We start from the raw sequence: 17,586 nt of genomic DNA on the forward strand, positions 1-17,586 counted from the left end.
CCCCAGTTTTTTAACATCACACTTTGGCCCCATATATATGTAATTTTTTCATTTGTCTAACCCCATTATTCATAGAACATTACTGTTGCCGCCCCCCTCACCCCCACAGAAAACATTTTCTAGCTCCTCCCTGAACGGCTCCACCACATGCAATTTACTTTCTTTTCAATCATCTATCCCTTGTTGTTATCTCCGTGATTCAATCACCACTAACCGTGACATAAGATGTAACAATTGGCATTGAAGGCGCGAACTCAAAACCTGATGGTGGGGTGTGACGACTTGACGACTTGGACCCAGCATGTCACAAATCATATTATTAATACTTATATAGTTGGAGTCGTCACGTAACATATATATTATTAGTTAAATAAAAAAATTATCCATGAAAAGGAAGGGTAGGTTTTGCTGGAGAACAGGAGCCGTGTCAGTAAGTTTTTAGTAGTGGCTAAGGATGGAAGAAGTCACAGAAGAACGATTTGGCAGCTGAGGGCAATAAATTGTGGAATGCTAGCAACATCATCTTAAAACTTTTAAGTTGAAGTTGCAAGCATTCCATTATTTCATAAAAGAGCAGAGAGAAGCTGTAGGAAGACCTGCTTACTATATTAAGCAAGCCGTCCATCTAATTTACTGAAGATCTTCTCCAAATATATGACAAATTTTATCGGAAATTGTTTATAACATATTTCAAAATTGAGCATTATTTTAAAATCTTTAACAATGTCGTTATTTTTTTTGAAAAATAAAACTTTTGTCAAACTACATGATTACAAAAAATAAAATTAATAGTCAAATTCCAAAGATGAGTTTACTAGCTAGAGTAAGCACATGCAACGCAAAAATACGTTTTATTCAAAACATAATTATCTCAAATTACACAATCTGCCGTTCCCCAATCAATCTCAAAACACAAGTACAATACAAACAACTAGCTTGACACTTAGTTGGCATAAATCACCTATTCTTGCTTTAAACATTATGCGATTCAAGATGCTTCAGGAAATTATCCACGTACTGATCCTGTCTATCCCTGTCCCCAAACAAACCTCCCATCTCCGTTTCCTCCCCAGCATCATCTGCCGTGGTGGGGAGTTGGCCGACCGGAATAACAGGTTTCCGGTGAATATCTTCTAATACTTTCAACCATTCAGGTTCGAAATCCACACAGCTTCTTATAGCGATAATGTCATAGTTTTTTAGTGTTTCACCAAAAGGATAAGAATCAGAGACATTTGATTCGTCTCCAGTAATTCCATGGAAGATCCTTCTTGCCTCAAAGAGGCGAAACGCCACGGTCGTTGGGAATGGACCCACTTGGTTGTCTCGTGTAATCTTCAGGCGTGTTGAGATCATGATTAGCACGGTTGATTAACGCGGATGGCGGCCCAAAGTAACCGAGAACCGCCGCATTAAATATACTGAAGAACCCGTGCGGGATACCGAGTTGACGGGCTATAGTTGGTAGCCAGTAAGCTGTAAAATCTTAAAAAATCAAGTCGGGAGAAGGAGATTGGAGTAAGTGTTTCATGGGTTCTTGGAGGCGATCGTCTGCCTGTTTTAGGTACCAAACGTCGTCGTTGTGTAAATCCATGGTGGCTTCTGCGTATTCAGGGAGATTTTCTACTTGGGGTAAGGGGAGTTTAACAAAGTGAATGAAAGAAGCTAAATTTGGAGAGAGTTTTGGTAAGCGATCAATATTTCTAGGGGTGGAAATGAAGATGATTTCATGACCTTTTTGAGCTATGAGCTTAGCGAGCTGGAGCCAAGGAATCATGTGACTAAAAAGCTAGCCATGGAAACATTGCTATCCGAAGCTTGGTATTGTCAGCCATTTTAGACCTGCAAGAGAGCTTTTCTAAACACAGTAAATATTTTCTCCAAGCTCGAAGCCATTAGGGATTTACCTAAGTTTTATTCATGTTTAAGAAAAAAGGCAACCTGTTGCAGGGTTATTAATGATATTACATAGTTACAAAAAAATTCTAAAATATCAAAGATATGATATAATAATCAAAGACCACTAATTTATGTCATTTCTAAGTTATTATTTAATCAGTGGAGTAAGTTTTGCTCATTTCTTACTCTCAATGAATAAATATTTACAATGGATTTTGAAACAATAATGGTTAATTATATTCAAAGGTAAAAGTAATCACAATTCTTCATAACAAATTTGATATTTTTTGGATGGTAGAAGAATCTTTGAGAATAATTCCATTTTAATGTGTTCTGATTTCTTGCTAGGACAACAAAACGTGTGGACTCGATCAATCTGTAAAAAAATGCTGCAAAGGTTAGTGTCAGAACAAATAGAATTGTTAGAATATGGTGAAATGACTTCAAAGGCATTTGGAAATTTATTCCTTTTAGACTTGCCATTCCTTTGATGGCCAAGCCTTTAAGTGAGCTCAACATTTCAAGTGAAGGCAAGGATTTGCATTTTTTACAGTTTTCTAATTTGAGGACCACCAAATTAGAGAGCGATGCTGGATCTTTGAACCAATTGGACGGGAACCTTGACCACCATAGCACCTGATTGTGAGTTCTGCTAAACTGTTTGGAGGTCATAGCTTGTCAAGTACATGTATTTCTACATCCTCTTTCTGTGAGTCCTCAGATAGTTGATCTCCCCATTCTAGCAACAAGACTATTAGATTGTTTTTATTGCTTAGTATTTGGCCCCCTATTTGCTTTGGATCAGTCACCTTCTCTAATTTTGAAATGTGAAGCTCTTCTCCAAGAAAATTTAAGCTCTTCAAATTATCCAAATTCGAGCCCGGTTCCTTCCCCACAATAAGATTAGACAATATTTGAAGATTTGACGTCTCTTTCAATGAATTTTGACCACTCATATCAAATGACATAGATTAGTCAAATATCTCATATTGGATGGTAATTTCATGAGACGAGAACAATCTTTCAATAACAAAGTTTGCAAGTTATATAATGAACTTATTCACTCAGGCAAACTTTCAATCCTAATGTAAGAGAAGTTGAGATGCCTTAGATGCATCAAATCTCCAAATGTATCAGGTAAATGAGTAATGCAACATCTTTCTAAAGATAATATTCTTAACTTTTTCAACTTTGGTAACAAATAAAAAGAACCATAACACTTATATAAGGGTCCCTATCATTTCGATAATGATGCCTATCATCTAGATATTTAGGCCTCATGAATATCGGCAAGAATGTTCTTAGACTCTTAAGTTTTTCCAAGCCCTTAAATTTCCTTTCTATATTATATTTATTAAAGAGAAAAGGAAAATGATGAATCCTTTAAAATTTTTCTGGTAGCTCAATAATGAGTTTCTCAGATCTAAAACTAATTTCTTTAAAAACATATTCAGCCAAATCATGGACAAGATCATATATTACATAAATAGAACTATGGCTACTCCATTTTAGTAAAAAGTGATCTTGAACATAAATTATGAAAATACTCACTAGCCTTGTCCAAATGCTTATCAGATGGTTGAACTATACCTTCTGCGCCTATCCACAAAAGAACAAGTCCATCCTTCATGAATTACGTAATCTTTAGGAAAAAATTGCGGAATAGGCGAAACATCCTTTTAGATTCGAAGGAAGATAATGATAACTTAGCCTTAGTGTTGGGAGAATGTGATCACTTTCATTAGATGTACTCCATATATTGCTGTTTAATATTTTTTTCCTAGGTATCACATAGCTTAGAGTGTAGAAGACCACCGAGAGTCTTTGTTGCTAGAGGTAGGCCTCTGCACCTTTCAACAACTCCCTTACGAATCAAATCGTGAATTTCATGAGCGTCAGCTATTGAACCATCACCGAATGCATGCTATTGAAACAATTGCCAACAATGATTATCAGATATTGGCTTTAAAGGATAAGTAACAGAGGATCTTATTGCAGATGCAACACTTTCAAGGCATGTTGTGATGATCATGGTGCTTCCGGGTGCATCGACCTTCAATAGCGGATCTCGAAATTTCTATTATGGTGGGCCAAAATAAAAACTAATTGCATATTAATATTTTTGCTAGGGTGAACCAAAATCCAAAAATTATACATATTAATATTTTAAAAAAAAAATATTTGGGGGCTAGGCTGGATCCACTCCTGCCGACCTTGAGGGGAGACTTGAGGACTTCCAATTTGGCATATTCGTCATTTCATACATCATCTAAGAGCAGTAAGAATTTTTTCTGATTTACTGCCTCCCGCAATTTAGGTTGCACTTCATTCAAATTATTTGGAGTAGAGGATGAGGAGTCTATTGACTCAAGAGGTGCCTTTGAAATTGTCAGAACATCAGAGTTTTTCTCAAACTTGAAATCTTCCAGCTCCTGCATGTGATTGTATATTTTCCGAGCAATCGTTGTTTTTCCAATCCCTCCCATGCCGACAATGGCTATCAGTAGAAAGTTGGCACCACTTGGTTGAGCGCTTTTCACCATGTCAAGTAGTTTGGCTTCATCTTCATTTTCATCTCTGCCATGAACAACTTGTTCAGGTGGCATGCCGACAATGGCTATCAGTAGAAAGTTGGCACCACTTGGTTGAGCGCTTTTCACCATGTCAAGTAGTTTGGCTTCATCTTCATCTTCATCTCTGCCATGAACAACTTGTTCAGGTGGGACGCTTGAAGTTTCCTCTGGTCTTTGCGGTGCAGAGACGTTACTTGATGTTCCTCCAGAAATCACTTGCATTTCATGTTGAGCTGATCTTTCCTCCGCAGTTGTTCCAAGCGGCTAGTGATGTCTTTGATCTTGGACCCCATTTGTACATTGAACAAGGGACTAGGGAAAGAAGCATGGGGGCAGCTCATTCCCTTGCTAGAGCTAGCATGGTGTTCTGCCTTCAGTTTGCGTCGCAAGGCTTGGTATAGGCAAACTCATCCAGTAAGTCCTCCGCATCATAAACCCAGTGTTGAAGATTGTCAAGCCACTCTTTAACGCTTTCATCCGTCAGTTGCTTGTCTTCCGCATTGCGAAGAAGATTTTCAATCTTCCTCATATTGTTTTCCAAATTTTTTAGCTCTGAATCTACCCCTCCGAAAAGTTGACGGGCAAAGCCCCGCACCTCCTTGGACCCCAATATCTTAAACAACCCCTTAAAGAGTTCAGAGACCACGGGGTCAACAACAAATTACATGGTTTCAGTTGTTGAAAGAATGAAAAGATTGTAACAAGAAGAGTACGATGAGAAAAAGCAAGAGAAACTGGTTAATTTTCTATCAAGAGTGCTCAAAACTGAACTCAAAATACAAGAATATTTTAGTGCGGGCACCACTAGAATATTTAACAAAGACAATGATTCGTAATCATAATCTTAATTAATTAATTAAAACAGTATAATATCATTTGCAAAATTAATTGTTGTTGACGCTTGATTTTGGACGCCAACGACTCGCACGTGAGAAGCGTTAAGCGGACTTAAGAATCACACGTGATGGATCCATGAGATTTGAATATGGAGCTAAGATTATATATGTTGTAGAAAACATAAATAATAGGCTGACAAGAGATCGTTTTTATAGTGGTTCGGATGCTCAACAAGCGACTCCTACATCCACTGTTATTTTATTGATCTCTGACTATTTCTATGATATTGCCCATAAGGCATACAAAGATAAAGAAATACAGTGTTTACAAAGAGAAAGAATTGAGCTCTTATCTATGGTTAACTCTCATATGCCCAGCCCCCCTCTTCGGGAAAAGGAGTGCCAATTTATACACCTAAATACTCAATGTAATGAGTGTTTTGCAAGTTGTCTTGCCACATGGAAGACTCTCATCCATTCATTTCTTGAAAGGAGATAAGGTTGGTAAGCATATCTTTGAGGAGATATGGGCTTGGCAGCTAGTACAGAAAGACATTTATTAGGCTGACATAAGCGTGACTTTTGAGGTATAACAGAAAGCCCCCAGTTTTTGGAGTGCGTACTCACGCTTCAGAAACTAAGGTCTTTGATCTGAATGGCTGCAATCTCGAACTAAAGAGCTCGAACTATTCCTAGTGCGATCGAGTGCTGAGCTAGGAGCTGATCGTGATCTGTTAGGAGCACGACTTGAAAGGTCATAATGAGCTCGACCTGACAACAAAACGAGCTCAGTTTGAGCAAAACGAGCTTAATCTGAGCAAAATGAGCTAAACGAGCTCAATCTGAGCAAAACGAGATCAACTTGAGCAAAATGAGCTCAATCTGAGCAAAACGAGCTTAACTTGAGAGCAAAACGAGCTCAATCTGAGCAAAAGAAGCTCAACTTGAGAGCAAAACGAGCTCAATTTGAGCAAAACGAGCTCAACTTGAGAGCAAAACGAGCTCAACTTCAAAGCATAGCGAGCTCGACCTCAAAGGTCATAACAAGCTCGACCTCAAAGGTCATAATGAGCTCGACCTGAGAGGTCATAACGAGCTCGACCTGAAAAGGTCATAACGAGCTCTACCAGAAAGGGTCATAACGAGCTCGACTTGAAAGGTCATAACGAGCTCGACTTGAAAGGTCATAACGAGCTCGACCTTAAAAGGTCATAACAAGCTCGACCTGAGAGGTCATAACAAGCTCGACTTGAAAAAGGTCATAACGAGCTTGACCTGAGAGCACAAGAGATCAGCAATCTTAGCGTGTGATTAGCGATCTGAACATGCGATTTAAAACTAAAGATCAGCGATCTGAAGCCAAGGATCAGGACAACCTGTGCATGCGATCTGCGATCTGGCCATGCGATCGGAGAACTCTGATGTGTGCAATCTGCGATTGGAGAATTCTGACGCATGCGATCTGCGATTGCGATCTGCTATCTAACCACACAATCAGAGAACTCTGACGCGTGCGATCTGCGATCTGGCCACATGATTAGAGAATTCTAGCACGTACGATCTGCGATCTGGCCACGCGATTGGAGAACTCTAACGCGTGCGATCTGGCCACGTGATTGGAGAATTCTAACGTGTGCGATCTGCGATCTGGCCAAGCGATTGGAGAATTCTCACGCAGGTTTGAGATATGAGCACGCCATTAGGGAACTTGGACTAAAGTTTGAAAATCGGACTTGCATGGGCCACCAAACTATTGACGTTGATTTTGGACGCCAACGACTCGCATGTGAGAAGTGCTAAGTGGACTTAGGAATCACACGTGATGGATCCATGAGATTTGAATATGGAGCTGAGATTATATATGTTGTAGAAAACATAAATAATAGGCTGACAAGAGAGGTTTTTATAGTGGTTCGGATGCTCAACAAGCGACTCCTACATCCACTGTTATTTTATTGATCTCTGATTATTTCTATGATATTGCCCAAAAGGCATACAAAGATGAAGAAATACAGTATTTATAGAGAGAAAGAATTGAGCTCTTATCTATGGTTAACTCTCATATGCCCAGCCTCCCTCTTCGGGAAGAGGAGTGCCAATTTGTACACCTAAACACTCAATATAATGAGTGTTTTGCAAGTTGCCTTGACACATGGAAAGCTCTCATCCATTCATTTCTTGAAAGGAGATAGGGTTGGTAAGAATATCTTTGAGGAGATATAGGCTTGGCAACTAGTCTTAGGCTGACATAAGCGTGACTTTTGAGACATAACAATTGTGAGTGACGGTGTCCTCATTGGAAGTGGACTCTAATTTGCAAGTAAGTCTTGGTCAAGTAATCATAACCTGAAGTTTATCCAATTTGATTGGCGGATGAAATATATGATGGGGATCTTTTAAATTGTTTAAAAGCCTTTATTTATAATTTACATGAATTAATAATAACTATTTTAAAAGAGAATTTGAGAAGGATTCATCTAATAACAACAAAGCTACGGACACCGAAAAATTGGCACCGAAAATGTGTATCGACCTACGTGTACTAGAGGCCTGATTTTTTTATCAATTTTTTTCTAGTGAACGGCTGTCCATCAAATTTGGATGGCCATTCACTCACATGGACCCCTGTCCATAATATATGGACGAGGGTCCATATACCAAGGACGGGCGTTCCCATTTAAAGGACGCCCGTCCATAAGTAAAATGAAATAACTTTTTTTTTTTATAAAAATTAGGGACGGCCGTTCATCCGTTATGGACGGCCGTCCCTTCATTTTGGACGGGCGCCCACAAATAAGGGACACCCATCCTTAACCAAAATATGAAAATAAAAAAAAAAAAAAAAAATTTGGGGACGACCGTCCATAAATTTTGGACGGAATGGACGCCCGTCCAAACCCAAGGGACGGCCGTCCATACTTTAAAAAAAAAAACACCTTCTTTGCTCTTCTTGTTCTTGTTCTTGTTCTTGTTCTTCTTCTTCTTCGCCAAGCCAAAAACCACAACAACATCTCTCACAACATAGCTCATTGATCTCCATGGATTCTTAACCCAACAATGCTTAGGAATAGCTGCTCTAATATCAGATAATTTAAAAGGAGGAGGCGCAGCAGGGTCAAACTCACCACCATCTTCTTCTTCTCTAACTCCATTGATTTTCTCCTCAAAATCATTTCTGAACCCAACCTGCTTGGATTGAACACAGTATGCTGAATTCTTTGACTCCACCTTGGAGTTTGAGGACTTCACCAAATTCGGGGAGACTGCATATCTTAGAGAGAGGTCAAAATCAGAAAGCATTATATGCCCATCTTCCCTTGCCAAGACATTCTCTGGCTTAAGGTCTCTATAAATAATCCCAAGCATGTGCAAATACTCCAAAGCAAGAAGAACTTCTGTCACATAAAACCTGAAGAGTGAAAGAGCATATTAATAAAAATAATTAATATTTAGCCTGGTTATTCTCTGCATCATTTTTGTGAAACTGCAGTCTTCATCTTCAAAAATGACATTTTTTGCATTGCTCATGCATATTAATCTTCTACAAGCACGACCCAAAAATTTTAAGAGATTTAATATCCTACCAAAATCAGTGATATTTTTACCAGAGTCGAGGAGACTGCACATCATAGAGAGAGGACGCATATCGGGTGAAAGATCGATATGATAGTAATGATGGGAGAACAATGTTGATTGATAAGCAGGTGCATGGGTCTGTTCGGTTGCATGGTGAGAATTTCGTTCGGAAGAGGGAGAAAATGGAATATGTTGTTGCTCAACATCATCCAGGGATGGGTAATATTCCCAAAGCTACAGAAGGTGAGCAGGTAGCAGCAGGGTGGCCGGCCTGGTTGGTCACAGTGGCTGGAAAGGCGATCAGGGGATGGGTTCCATGACGTGCAGATTCTTTTGAGAAGCTGGACAAAGTTGGTTGGCCACAGTGTCTGGAGAGGTGATCAGGGGATGGGTTCCACGACGTGCAGATTCTTTTGAGAAGCTGAACAAAGTAAGCTTCTTCTTCTTTGATCCATTAATAGCTTCTTCTTCTTCTTTGTTTGTTTGTTTTTTTTTATTTTTTATTTTTTATTTTATTTTTTAAAAGTATGGACGGGTCCAAACTTAAGGGAATGGACGCCCGTCCAAATGTAAGGGACAGCCATCCCCAATTTTTTTTTATTTTTTATTTTTTATTTTCATATTTTGGTTAAGGACGGGCATCCCTTATTTGCGGGCGCTCGTCCAAAATGAAGAGACGGCCGTCCATAACAGATGAACAGCCGTCCCTAATTTTTATAAAAAAAAATTATTCTATTTTACTTATGGACGAACGCCCTTTAAATGGGGATGCCCGTCCCTGGTATATGGACCCCTGTCCCCATGTGAGTGAACGGCTGTCCAAATTTGATGGACGGCCGTTTACTAGAAAAAAATTGATAAAAAAATCAGGCGCGTGGTACACGTAGGATGGTACACATTTTCGGTGCAAATTTTTCGGTGTCCGTAGCTTTGTTGCATCTAATAAATGTCCACTCCTCAAAACTTAAAATAGCTTGAATTAATTCAATCATACGTCTCACCCAAACATTTTTATTTACAATTACAATATTATCTATGAAACAATAAAGTTCCTAAAGTATAAACACAACTGATTAAAAGAGCCATTCGTTCACAAACAAACAAACAAATAAAATAATTACAATAAAATTTAACTGGTACACTAGTAAATGATTCTTTGACAAATGTTATAAGTTATCCATTTTTTTTCACAATAATTACATATATTATTAGATAATTGTTTACTGACATATATTTTTGCAATATTCGTAAGATTTTATATAAATATGAAATCTCAATAAATGACAGTAAATTATCAAATAAACACAAAAGGCTGATACATATGTACTAGCTGCTGGCAAGTCATGGGTCGTAGCAACGCACATGACAAATAATCGTTTCCAGATTGATGTATGCACCAAAGATTATTCGATTAATTAGGAGACAGTTGTTAATTCGATCAGCCACTATGGACCATCATATAATCCTGAAAATTGAATTCAACATTCAAGAAGTGGGGATTAATAATTCTAAATATTTTGATAAACGGGAAAAAGAAGTGCACAATACATTAAAATCAAATAAAGCTGAAAATTAAAGCATAATTAAGAATCTTAAGAAAAGGACGAGACACGATGATTTTGTGGTGGAAAGAAAAGGAAATTTCTCAGACTAATTCATTCAATTAGTTGCCATAAAAAATAATGAAAGTAAATACTTTTGGCTTTATATTTTCAATAAAAGAACCGCGTGAACTCCTTATACATATATGATGATTAATGTAAAGATATACAATAAAGCAAACTGGTAGTTCAATTAGTTGCCATTTATTGTTCTTGAAAATATTTGTTAAGAAAATTTAGTAGCAAATCAAGCTTTAACGGACGAGGAAAAGAAATTTTGGAAACTCAAATAAAATAAAATTGTGATGAATAAAATGCCTTATTTGTAATTAATGGAGATATTTTAAAATAAAATTATGATTATATTAACTAATGAAATGTAGAATTAATGAGTTTTGAAAACACTGTTTTTAACTCTTTTATTTATTAATTCTTGACTATTTAAATTTCAAGCTCTTTGAAAAATGAGAAAAAGAATGAAGTGTGGATAAAAAAGTGATGGACAATGGATTGACAATAAATAAAGCAAGAAATTAAAGGCTATGTTGAGGGGCCGAAAATCCTTTCCGTTTGAAATCGACTTATGAGTTAAATAAAGATGATGAGTGGCATGATATAACCTGTTGTTGACGCTTGATTTTGGACGCCAGCGACTCGTACATGAGAAGCGCTAAACGGATTTAGGAATCACATGTGATGGATCTATGAGATTTGAATATGGAGCTGAGATTATATATGTTGCAGAAAACATAAATAATAGGCTAACAAGAGAGGTTTTTATAGTGGTTCGGATGCTCAAACAAGTTACTCCTACATCCACTGTTATTTTATTACTCTCTGACTTATTTCTGTGATATTGCCCATAAGGCATACAAAGATGAAGAAATACAGTGTTTACAGAGAGAAAGAATTGAACTCTTATCTATGGTTAACTCTCATATGCCCAGCCCCCCTCTTTGGGAAGAGGAATGCCAATTTATATACCCTTGCACTCAAATGTAATGAGTGTTTTGCAAGTTGTCTTGACACATAGAAGGCTGTCGTCCATTCATCTCTTGAAATGAGATATGGTTGGTATGAATATCTTTGAGGAGATATGGGCTTGACAGCTAGTAAAAAAAACATTTATTAGGCTGACATAAGTGTTACTTTTGAGGCATAACATAACCTTGATTAATTAATTAATTATTAAGACAATATAATATCAATAATGTCCGCTACTTTAATTAGTGGATCACATATTTGATAAATTAATTAAGTGAGTGACGGTGTCCTCATTGGAAATGGACCCTAATTTGTAAGTCTTAATAAAGTTAATCATGAGAATTTAACAACTTTAAGTATGAAGGGAAATTTCTTAAAAAGAGAAAATGTTAAAAAATTAAAAGAAAATTAAATAAGGAATTTTTTTTGTAAAAAAAAAAAAAAAAAATTCATGTTTTTTTATAATAGTGATTAAGATTGGGGGTTTTCCAATTGAAAAAGAATAACGAAAGAGAAAGATTAGGGATTTCACTTATAAATTTATGGCTATCAATATCAGCACTTCAAACTTCTAACATTCTGTCATCATACTTTCTTATACTACCTAATATGCTAATAAGTCGACGTTCATACAACAATTCAATAAGAAATTTGTGTCTGAAACTCTAGACACAAATTACTTAAAAATACTGACGGAATAACAACTCCAAGATTTGCGCTTTGAATTGTTAATAAATTATACTCTTAAAGAAAGAAAAATACTTCTTGACAAACCATAGATTTACATGTGTAGAGTTTCAACCTTCAAAATTTTATTTCAAAACCGAACCCCAATTACAAATGACCTATTAAAATAAAAACAATGTAAATTCAAGCCACTCAAACAAAAAAGAATATATAGATTCTTCACTTTTTATTTGATTTTTATATGCATTTTTTTTTTAATTTCTTATGGTAATTTTCACTTTAAAAGTTTATTTTAACAAGAAAATCTTTCTTCTCAACAATTTGCTACTATATATCTTTTTAAAAACTTCGAAAGTGGGCATTTGAGAAATTGCTTATATAAAACATTATTTTATTTTTTTCAAAATCATGTTTCCACGGTTAGAAAAACTCCACTACTGTCTATAACTTTTATGGGAAATTTGTATTTAAAACTCTTTTTTTTTTTTTTTCTTTTTTTATGAAGGAAGTAGTTTTATTTTTTTGAAATTTAATTCATTACCTATTTAAATTGTAAATCTTGAAGTTTTTGTTCAATCAACTTATGAGATATATAAGAAAGTGTATAGGCCAAAATTCGTATTGGACCTGACGAGGTCCAATCGCAACAATAATGAATGCCGACCCAGAACCTTGGTCCAATCCCGATTGGCCCATGCTTAGAACACCTTAGGAACTGCCTACTTTATGAGTTGGGTCATTCTCCGAGTTAAGCTAAACTAGGTCCGGCTCATTCGCTCGCAGTAGTCCATAACGAGGATCACAATCCTAACCAAACTCCTCCATCGACAAAGCCTCGATAGATAGGCAAGGAACCCAATCTGTTCCTAAAAAGAGAGTTCCCTTATCAAATAGGACTCAGAGTCCTACTAGGATTTGGGCCCCCGCGATTCACTATATAAGCTACTATCAGCCTATCGCAAAAGGGAGGAAAAACCATACTATTCACATCACTGAATCCACAACTTACTTTGATCTCTTAGCATTGCTTGGATTCTTGTGCCCAGATGGCTGCACCTTTACCAGCCCTATAGGATAAGGTAAATCAATTTTATTCCCTATATTGGTCATTCAACCAACATCATGGATCCACGTCCCGACCCCCCATTCAACCTCGACAACTGTTTCTAAGCCCAGACAGTGGCACCTTTACCAGTGCCAACAATGAACAAGATCTAGGCAACCCTCCAGATGCGGCTGAGCCTTACAAGGGGGAACATCCTCATGAGTCTACCCATCCAACTACCATGACACATGCCAACATAGCATTACTCTAGCAAGTAGACTCCTCTCTTGCACACCAACAAATGTGCCCCATGCAGACTATGACTGGAACGACCTACCAACCCGTGCCGGTCGGCACAGCCATCGACATTAACCCTAGAGTCTTCCCCCAACTCCTCCAGAACCTTAACGGCTCCACTCCAATCGCACTGAAGCAAACTTTGACCAAACAACTAGCTGAAGTTGAAGCCCTGATCCAATGAATATCGGGGATGCAGGCCACCCTAAAGAAGAGTCAACCTTAGAGCTACGCCAAATCGCCATTTGTAGATACCACAGCTTTTGTAGACATGCCTCGCAAATTCACCTTCCTAAACATGAAACCTTACAACGACACTACCGACTCGGATGATCACATAGGCTCTCATAAGCAGAGAATGTTTGCCGCCACGATATCAAGGGACCTTCACAAAGCATGCATGTGCAAAAGTTTCGGCTCAAGCCTAATAGGGCCCGTACTACAGTGGTACACCAACCTCCCAAATCACTCCATCGCTTCATTCGCCCAGCTCAAGGATAGCTTTGTGGAGCAATTTGCTAGCAGCAAAAAATTAGGAAAGCTATCTGACGACCTATACCGAATTTGACAGCACCGCGGAGAGCCTTTACGAGAATATATGGGACGATTTAACCGGGAAAAGGTATCCATCCCACATTGCAACCAAGAAACCGCGATCGATGCCTTCGGGAAAGGCTCGCTCTCAGACGGGGAGCTGTACAAAGAACTCACAAAGTTCAACTACAGCACCATGAAGGATGTGTTGGCTCGTGTTTGGGTAGAGATACGGTGGGAGGAAGATGAAGTTCATCAAACTTGACAAAGCACCCACGAGGATCGCCACGCTCAACCTCTCGACAAGCGATGCGACACGAGACCAACAGAGCCCTACCCGATGAGAAGAGTGTTTGTTCGAGACAACAGGCGCCAGTTGGACCAACATCTGGCATGGATAGGCGAATCCCATGCACCATCCAAGTACAAGCTGCCTGATTACACCCTCAACATTGAGCCACCTGAAGTAGTAGCGGTGATTGAAGAAATGGTAAACATGTTTAGATGGCCTACCAAGTTAAAACACCTCAGAGCAAAACGAGACACTAGTAAGTGGTGCGAATTTCACTGAAATCACGACCACAACACAATTGACTGCATTGCATTTCGCCTCGAAGTCACTGAGATGCTGAAAAAAGGGCACCCCCGTGAGTTCTTGACAGACAAGGGACAAAATATAATCACTAACAGAGAGCGCTAGGTTACTCCGCCAACCAAAGCCCCCCCCAGTAGATGCAATGTCTGAGGTCATTTTAGGTGGGTCAGAAGTTAGTGGAGTAAGCTACTTCGTAGCAAAGCGCCATGCTCGGGCTACAGCCAATCCATAGTTCCAACATTCTAGACCGCCACCGCAAAGAGCTACCAACTTGACAATTGAATTTATGGATAACAAGGCGACAGTATTATTGAACCCTATCACGACGCGCTTGTGGTTACCCTCCAAATCGCCAAAATCATTGTCAAAAGAATATTGATAAATCTTGGCTCCTCTGCCAATATCATGTTCCTTGAAGCATTCAGGGTGATAGGGCTGGAGGAAGCAAGCATGAATCGCCGTCCCACGCTTCTCGTGGGATTTAGTTCAGAACAGAAAAACACCTTGGGAGAAATTGCTTTACCAATCTATGCCGAAAGAATTAACCAAGAAACAACTTTCATGATATTGGACGCCCCTTCTCCATACAACGTGATCCTCGATCGGCCATGGTTTCATAGCATGCGTGTTGTACCCTCGACCTTTTACCAAATTGTCAGATTCTCCACCAAATGGGGTATCAAAGAGATAAAAGGAGACCAGAAAGCTTCCATAGACTACTACCAAAACGCCTTTAAGCCAAATCGTGGCACCCTGTAGCAACTATAAACACCTCCAGTCAGACAAATAGAACTAGACCAACCGACAATGGAGGAGTTAGATGAGGTCCAGATACACCCGGAGTTCCTAGACTGAAAGACACAGATAAGCTCTCGGCTCTCGCTTGACATCTACAGAAAACTGATCGATTTCTTGGAGAAGAATCAAGATTGCTTTGCCTGGTCTGACTCCAATATGATCGGGATCGATCTCGAAGCCATAATGCACAGGCTAAATGTTGACCTGAGCATCCCTCTTGTAAGACAAAAGAGAAGAAGACTCGCCCCAGAAAGAAACAAGGTGATCAATGAAGAGGTAGAGAAACTGCTCGAAAACGACTCAGTCCGAGAGGTCCAATACCCAGATTGGCTGGCGAACATGGTGGTAGTGAAAAAGAAGAATGAAAAATGGAGAGTTTTCATCGACTTCACTGACCTGAATAAAGCCTGCCCAAAAGACTCCTTCACTCTTCCCCATATTGACATGCTAGTGTATGCCACTGCCGGACACGAACTACTCAACTTCGTAGACGCATTCTCCAGGTACAACTAGATACTAACACACCCAGAGGACCAAGAGAAGACTGCTTTTGTCACAGAGCAAGGCATATATTGCTACAAAGTGATGTCGTTCGGCCTAAAGAGCGCTGGGGCCACCTACCAGCGGCTAGTGAACAAAATGTTCTCCAATTTGCTGGGAAACTCCATGGAGGTCTACATCGATGACATGTTGGTGAAGTCACTGATCACCGAACAACAACTCGAACAACTTAGGCAAGCCTTTGAGGTATTATGAAAATACAACATGAAGTTAAACTCGACCAAATGCTCTTTCGGCGTATCCTTAGGTAAGTTCCTTGGATATATGGTGATGCAGCGTGGCATCGAAGCTAATCCTAATCAGATCGAGGCAGTGCTATGGATCCCCTCCCTAACCGGCATAAAAGACGTTCACTGCCTCACAAGAAGGATAGCCGCTTTGAGTAGATTCATCTTTAAGTCTGCAGAGAAGTGCCACCTATTCTTCACGGCACTTAGAAAGTTAAAGAAGTTCAAATGGACGAAGGAATGAGAAGAAGTGTTGGTCCAGCTAAAGCGGTACTTGACGTCGCTCCCGTTACTCTCCAAACCAAAAATGGGCGAACGTCTCTTCTCCTATTTGGTAGTATCGGAGTCATCCACTCCAGCTATCCTGATCCAAGAGAAGAAGGAAAGAAACTCCTAGTTTATTACAATAGCAAATCTCTTCTTGACGCTGAAAGTCGGTACATCCAAATCTAGAAGTTGGCCCTCACCTTGATCACAGCTGCCCGGAAGCTACAACTGTATTTTCAGTGTCAACCCATCACAGTCCTAACATCCTACCCATTAAAAAAAATATTGCACAAGCCAAATCTTTCGGGTCAGCTCATTCAATGGGCAGTGGAGCTAAGCGAATTCAATATCACCTTCCAACCTCGTACCACCATTAAGTCTCAAGCGTTGGCTGAATTCATTGCCGACTTCGCACCAAACACCTCTCTTCAGATAGAAAAGGAACTCTTATGTTTGTCTGACCACACGCCTTCGAGATGGACCCTGACAGTGGACGACTCAAGTAACACCAATGGCAGCGGCCTGGGCATGGTATTAACTTCTCCAAAGGGAGACATTCTGCACCAAGCCATCCGATGCAGATTCAAAGCAACCAACAACGAAGCCGATACGAGGCGCTAATTGTCCTACTCTCATTGGCCAAAGGAATGGGTATAAAAAAGATACAAGTGAAATCGGATTCGCAACTAGTGGTGAACCAACTTCAAGGCTCCTATCAGGCACGAGACACCAAGATGAACTTGTACCTGAGCAAAGTAAAAGAACACCAGCCATCTTTCGAGGATTGCACGATCAGCCAGATCCTGAGGACCAAAAACTCCTATGCAGATGCCCTTGCCAATGTTGGCTCGACGCTTAAGACCGAACGGCTAATAAGAGTCTCACTAGTACACCTATGGACATCAGTGATTACTCCAGAACCAATCGAAGTTGCTCCAGTCGGCTCAGAGGACTCGTGGATGACACCCATCCTATGCTATAATAAAGTGTATAAATACGAATATCGAACCCAAGGGAATTACTATTATCAATTACCAATTAAACTATCCTATTACTATTTGATCAATCCAAATTGTATCAAGGGAAATCTAAACTAAATTAATAAT

The 17,586-nt window shown here is 39.2% G+C and overlaps 1 pseudogene; it reads right to left on the bottom strand.

Annotated features, from left to right (window-relative positions):
• Nucleotides 1-972: 972 nt before the first annotated feature.
• Nucleotides 973-1,835, bottom strand: LOC116131159 (annotated as a pseudogene).
• Nucleotides 1,836-17,586: the final 15,751 nt, after the last annotated feature.

The sequence above is a fragment of the Pistacia vera genome, unplaced genomic scaffold (genome assembly GCF_008641045.1).
Source record: "Pistacia vera cultivar Batoury unplaced genomic scaffold, PisVer_v2 Contig23, whole genome shotgun sequence".
NCBI classification, from domain to species: domain Eukaryota; kingdom Viridiplantae; phylum Streptophyta; class Magnoliopsida; order Sapindales; family Anacardiaceae; genus Pistacia; species Pistacia vera.